Here is a 7,164-nt window from a genome sequence, read left to right as displayed (position 1 = left end):
GTTGCCGGCGCCGCCCATAGGTAGTTTTAGCAGAGCGTTCCTTACGCTCTGCTCTTCTCAGACTTTGCGCGCACTGGTGGCTGCGGGAATTGTGTTGAGAGAGAGAGAGAGAGAGAGAGAGAGAGAGAGAGAGAGAGCAAAAATACTTTTATTTTTATCCCAATGTTCGCCACTCATCTCTAGTCGGTCAGCTACCAGTCCTCACCCGATCCGTCACTAACGTGCTCGATGAGCACCCGCAGGAGAATGTCATATTTAGTGGTGGAGCGAGCCAGTTCATTCGTGGCTGGCGGTTAGAGGAAATGGTGGAGAGCGCTGACTGCAGCTCGTGTTGAATGTGAGGCCAATGCTGTAGGCATTGCTCTATGGAAGACATTCCGCACAGTTCGGGCATTCTGTATGTCCAGGTAGGCCCTGAATATAGTGGCGGAAAAGGGGGGCCACTATTTAGCTTGTGTTAAATCTGCGGATAATAGCACTCTTCCGCATGCTTTGGTGGCTAGGCATCCGCTGCGAGGTAACACAAAGCTAGTGATGTGTGCCCAAGTGACATTGAAGTGACATTGACATTGAAAATCTACATGCGCAGGTAGGCGGTTGTCACGAAACACGCGGCATGCATGGTGACTGTTGGTGCGAAAGCACGCCTTGTTTAGGATAATGAAGCCGAAATGAGTGCTTCGGGAATAGCAAGAGCCTCCACGTGGCATTGGCCAAGGTCTCCCATGTGTGCGTTTACATGCTCGTAGTCAGGGCCAACTACTGCATTTATACATCCGGCCTCCTTTTGACTAGAATCCGTATAGATGGCATACGTCGTGATAGATAGCATACGTAGTGTCTGGCAGTGGGTAACGTACTTGTCTGGTATCCTCGGTGTTGGAGGAGTTTGTGCTCCTGTGGGGATGTTTGAAGCCTTTGAACTTGCGCTTGTGTGCAAATTGTGATGCGTTCGTCAAGTTTGTTGAAAAGGCCAGTGGAGGTCACAAGGTCTTTTGTGACAAATCGAGGTACCCCTAAAGCTAGTCTGGCATATTTGCCGATGCGCCGTTTCTAATTTGGAGTGGTTGGTTTTGACGCGAGATTGATATGGAAGTTGGTAGCGCACACGAAAAGAGACAAACGCTTCAGTAATCCTTCAAAGTTTAAAGTTCGATCCTCACTGTATATGCCCTACTCTGCAGAGCAAGTGGTGTATCTGATTCAGTTGTCGGTTTGTTTTCACATGAAAGTGCTTTAGACGCCGGTAACTGGAGAATGGAGACGCTTCTAATCTCGCCAGCAATGTGAGAGAGACAGAGAGAATTAGCATCTTATGCAAGCATTATTCAAGCGTTGTCTTCGGGGTGGACTTTCCTTTGCAGAAAACTATAGTATTTCAACGCGTCGACGGCCCTAGCTACCAGCGCACACTTACCTGCGATGGTGGAGCTGGCCAGGGCTCTCTCCCACAGCTCAGGTGTGTAGTATGGATTGGTTGTGCTAAGGGATGATTCTGTACAACTGCCTGCCACGTGGTAAATGGTGCTCTTCACTGGACAAAAGTAGCAAAGCGCAGAGGACATGTAGGGCGTGAAGTGGTAGTTTATGATGGGTGGGAAAAGCTGTTGGCTCGAATTGCTGGGACAATGCGGTGTTGATCTTGGGTTAGCTTTTTATGCGGGTGTGGCAATATTCTAGGTTGAAACCTGTAGTGTATGGAGATTTTCTGATAAGAGACTAGGCGGTGAGTGTGCCAGGGCTTTTATTTTGTGCTTAGGGCTCGCTTAGGGAAACCTCGAGTGGTGAGATGAGCCATCTCGTTGCCTGTGATGTCATGATGCACTGGTGCCAATGCGATCTTTACTCGTCTCTTCGGGGGTGACTCTCAGGAGCATTTGCCAGCAGGTTCGGTGAATTCTACCACAAGAGAAATTGCGGCACGCCTGTTGAGAGTCTGTCGTGATGGTGCCTGTGGTCGCCTGTACTATCACCAAGACGATGGTAACCTCCTCGGCGATGATGGAGTTGCCATTGGGATGGAGGCGCTTGTCAAATATTTTTGGACTACGATGATGGTGTATGTGGAAGTTCTCCTGCCGGGGTACAGGGCCGCGCTGGAGTAAACTACTAGTGGATGGCTACCGTAGAGCTCGGTGATGGCTTTAGCCCATGCAGCCCTTCTTCCTATGTTGTGGATAAGCTGCATCTTTCTTGGTAGCGGTAAAGCTAGAATCTGGCTTCGTACACACTTGGGTAGCAAGGCCCTCGCTTGGGGTTGGTGCTGCAGCGGCGCGTTAATGCCCTGTCTGCCGATAATCCTCGCCCGCTGTCGTGGTGGGAATTCGTACCCGTTGACGGGTCAGGTGAACCTTTAAGAGCTATCCGGTGTTGTTGTGGAGCCATATAGCCTTATCAGCTTCTCTGTGGACGTTTGATTTGTAAGCCCAGAGGCTGCTTGTAGGCTTTGCGCAGGAAGTTGTCGATTTTCTTGATGTCAGTGGAATTCAAGACTGCGTACGGTACGGAGTATGCGACTCTGGAGGCAGCGAAAGCTTGTAGAAGGCGCAGCGCGTCCTCCTGCCCTCCATGTCCCTTGTTTTCGATATTATTATTCCGAGTATGTGTGTGAATTATTGACCGTCGACTTTATAACGATGATGTTGATTCTGTCTTGCTGGAAGTGCATTCCGAGCACCTTGATGCCGGGGAAGGGGGAGATAACGTACACTTCCAAGTGGATGTGTATGATAGGTGAATCTGGTTTGGGCTTTTTGCTGCGAATGACCAGTAGTAGTTCCCACTTCTGAAAGGCACAAGTCAATCCGCACGTCTTTGCATAGTTGTTAACGACTTCCGCCATGGCTTGCAGCCTGTCTTCCATCTTCTCCATGAATCCAGTAGAAGACCAGATGTTAATGTCGTCTGTGTATAGTCTGTGATGTTTCCTTGAGATCTCGTTTACCAAGGGGGGCAATTCAACGAAGGTGATATTGAAGTGGAGGGGGACACGACCACTCCATGCGGGGTTTCTTGACCTCCAATCAGGAAAGCTTCAGTGGCCTTATCTCCTATGTTCAAGGCACCCTTGCTGCCCATCTGGAAATACTTTATGTAGTTTTACGTCCAAGCGCCACAGTCTAGTGTGTTGAGATAGGACAGCATGGTGGTATGTTTTACGCGGTCGAACGCCGCTTTTAGATCTCATGTAAGCATAGCCGTGGGTGCGTTCCGTGTGGCGGGTGTCATTACCGCTTCATTGATTTGCAGCAGTACGTCTTGCCTGAAGAGACGCGGGCGAAATCCGATCATCGAGTGTGGCATTTCATGTTGTTCTATCAGGTAAGTTTGTAGTCTGCACAACACTATGTGCTCCAGAATTTTCCTACGCGGGAAGCAGTCGAAATGAGTGGCAAGTTGTCGATGTGGAGGGGTTTTTCAGGCGCCTGTATGAATCTGACCTCTTTGGTCTTCCATTCTTGTGGGGTTGTGTGGGATCTCCAGATGTATTTGAGATGCTGTGCGAGTTCCTGTATGAATGGGTCGTCGAGAGTTGCCGGGATCCTGTTAGAATTTTATCTGCTCCCGGCTTCTATATGGCTGCAGTGACGCTGAAAGGTTACATGTCCTCGTCCGACCCTATGTTAGGCCGGCCCGAGTGCGTTTCAAGGGTCTCCGTTGGTCATTTCGGTAGATGCCGGTGCTTTAGAGGCAGCTTTAGCCATATATGGGGGTGTGATTTGGCCATATGGGGGTGTGAGTAGTGGTTGTCCATGCTGAGGCTGATGGTGTTGCTTTGCAGTACTTTAGTGTGCTCTTTAATGTCTGCCCGCAGCTTCCGGGTCCATTCTAGAATGTCTAGATTAGATTTCATCTCCCTGCCATTTCATCTGCCACTTCGCTTTTTTTTTTCCGGAAGCTCGCCCAATCTGTGAGCCTGGCTTGGCCTACCCTGATACAATAATCTGCCTGCAATGGCGGTCGCGAGAAGAGCATGGTCACTCCCTAGGTACTCATCTAGGTGCTTCCTTATGGTGCGAAGTACTGTTCTGGTGAAGGTGAGGCCAGGAGCTGTGGCCCTTGTGGCGACTGTTCCTATTCGTGTGGCACACTTTCGATCAGTGATGCTTCATCTTGCATGAGAGTATGCATTGGGTAACGGCAAGCTGCATTAATGATATCACGGGAGAGCACAGTCTGGCTGTAAGGAGTAACAACGGTGGGCATTTAGCGTTCCATTGCAAGAGTTGCGGCTGCTCACCGCAGTTCGATCTAATGTGGGGCGCGGTAAGAGCACGTGATAAGACAGAAAGTGAAATTATTGAGGCTTTCTTCGTCAGACAGGGAATTTGCTTTACTCTACTGCCATATATGAGTTTTTCGCCATACACGGTGATTGCCGGTAGAAAAATTTCGGTTTTCGTAAGGAGCCGACGTTATTTCCGTCCACCGACGCTGGCGTCTTCATTGCATCCCCAGCAGTGTGAGACACGTGCTATACAAGGCGCTGTTCCTTCAGCATAGCAGCAGCCGCCTCGCGTGCGGAATAGCTCCGGGTCGCACCCACGTACAGTTAGCGTACCGTCCGAAAACGTTGTGCACAACACTGAAGATTTGTATTTCTGTCGGTGCTTTGCCCTTCGAGCGAAACTGCCAAACTTGTTTTTGCAACCAAACGCACAGCGCGACTTAGGAAACCTGCATACATTCCACGCGCGGGCCGCTTATGCGCTCTCGATGCGTGGACAGCACGACGGATAGCCATGGCGCGAACGTGCGTGAGTTGTCCGATTAAGTACTATCGCAATAAAACTATGCAGACGCAGCGCAATGTTCGCATCTGAAGGAAGCGGAGCTTTGTGCAAACTGGCTCCATCGTGCCAGTTTACGCGTTCCCGGTGACTACAGTGACAAGTCTTCCGACGAGTGCGGCCAAGCCATCACAGGTTTGGTCCAAGTTTGGAGCGAGTTATCAGCATTTCCAAAAACCGTGGTAGGGGCGACGGTCGGCAAATTTGTGTGTACGGATGAATGTGCCGCCGCGACCATGGGAGAGCTTGAGAACGAGGACTTTATTGTCGATGTCGTGAAGCAGGACATGATTGGAGGGAACAGTGGGAAGGACAACTCGGATCCTGCGGCCACCTGCCCCTACGTGATCCGCGCGCTTGCCCTGTTTCCATGCTTCTGCGTGGGCGGGAAAGACTGACGCTGCAGGAGATACAAGGCGAAAAATATGCGCTCGCTAAGGCAGCGAATATATTGAAGGAGAAGAAGCTTCGGGACTATTTCGGGCTAGTGTAAGGGCCGCAAGTAATTCGGGTGTCACACGGTGCACTTTCGATCTCGGCCCAATCGGTATCCGTGTTTTTGGTCGCGATTGGCTCCTTTTCTCAAGCAACGGGAAAGAGCCAATCGCGGTTGAGAATTTCAATCCAGATGGGGCTCGATCACGATGGAAAGTGTATTTTGAGCATTTCTGACATGTCTGCACGGCTCACTAGCAAAGATGCGCACTGATACTTCGTCTTCCTCAGCTTGAATTTCGGTATTGCGTTAATAATAAAGACCCTTTCAAAGCCGCTTACTTCTCGGCTAGTCCTCCGTAGCTGGTAAAGGCCATTTTTTTTGGAACAGAAACCAAATCAGTTTCTCTAAACTACGTGATTATATACTAATCCCCCTTATTGGCTATGCCAACATTTCAACGCGGTATTTGCCCAGCAACCGAAAATTACGTCGCCATGTCACGAAGACGGATTCAGTACTGGAAACAGAAACGGCTTGAAAATATATCTAAATGTTGAATTATAACGCAAGCTCCTCTCCGACATTTTGATGCCAATTTAGCCTCCTTGATATGATACGAGACATCCAATGCTATTGCACGGCCACTCATAGACCGCGATGTCATTTCTGTTTAAAGAACAAATATTCTGATAGAAAGCACCTCAGGATGACTGTCGATGGTAATGATATTAGCGTTGAAGCAAGGTGGCAACGCACCGTATTGTCACCGCCGCAACGCGTCGTAGATGATTCGTGTACCTAAGCCGGGATTCTTTTTCGCTCCTCATTGATGATAATCACAGTTTATTGGCATTACCTTTGAAACGGGCGTTGGTAAATAGGGACCTATCCGGCTCGAGTTACTCAGGTATGCATACATAATTTTTATTCTAGCATTTTTGCATGCATGTCCTTAATCTTCTTTCTCTTCTTCAAAACTTCTCTAAGTATACCGTGTACTGCTACATATGCTTGAAACTGATCCGGCGTATCAATCTCTTCCCTGTCCCCCCCCCCCCCCCCCTTCAATACTCTAAAGGTTTCTTACCAATCGTGACTGCTGATCGGTTGATGTTTCCATACAGTTTGAATTGGCTCGCTTCTGGAATGTATACTTTACCTACGGATCTCACTGGGTGAATTCCTTCGCCTTACATTAGGATATGCTGAGCGGTCTCCAGATTTATGCTGCATCATACACATGCCTCGCCTAATTGCGAATATTTACTCCGGTACGTTTTGGTCCTTAGGCAACCAGCTCGAGCTTTAAATAGCTAGGCAAACTTCCCTTCGCGATATCGTATAGATTTTCACTTCCAGTTTCTTTCTTCTCATTCTTGCAAATCTCGATGGGTTTTTTTTGTTTCCATTCTTTGCATTGAATTCACTGTTTGTTTATCTCTCACTTTCCCTCTGATGACTCCTGGTTGTCTATTGACACTTTCAGTTGTTCTCGTGAGTGGCTGTGGCGCATACCCACAGTGGGCGATCGGCCATGAATCGGGTGGTTAAATCAGGTGTATAAAAACAAGGGAGGTGACAATTTGAACGTTGGAGCTTAAAAAGTGACAATTTTCTGTGTGGGAAAAAAGCTATCGGAAAAAAAACCGTGCATAAAAAAATCTAATAATAACTAAATAAAAAAAAAAACTTGGCAGGACGCTTAAGCTTCGCTTTTAAGAATGGAACGTGATAGCATGCCTTGAACCTTGACTGCTTCTCATGCTTCCCGGCAAATGCAGCTTATTTAGCCGCAATCCTCACCAGGAAACGCTGGCGGCGAACGCTATGCACGAACGCAAGCTTTCTGGTAGAGGCGTGGCCTCTTGTGTGCGCCGCCATGCGGCGAAGGCGAGCGCCACCCGGAGGTGTTTGCAAGGTATACACTGTAAAATA

This window comes from Dermacentor variabilis, chromosome 11 (assembly GCF_050947875.1).
Source record: "Dermacentor variabilis isolate Ectoservices chromosome 11, ASM5094787v1, whole genome shotgun sequence".
Taxonomy (NCBI): Eukaryota; Metazoa; Arthropoda; class Arachnida; order Ixodida; family Ixodidae; genus Dermacentor; species Dermacentor variabilis.
The sequence above is the reverse complement of the archived record's forward strand: the minus strand, read 5'-3'. Positions refer to the sequence as shown.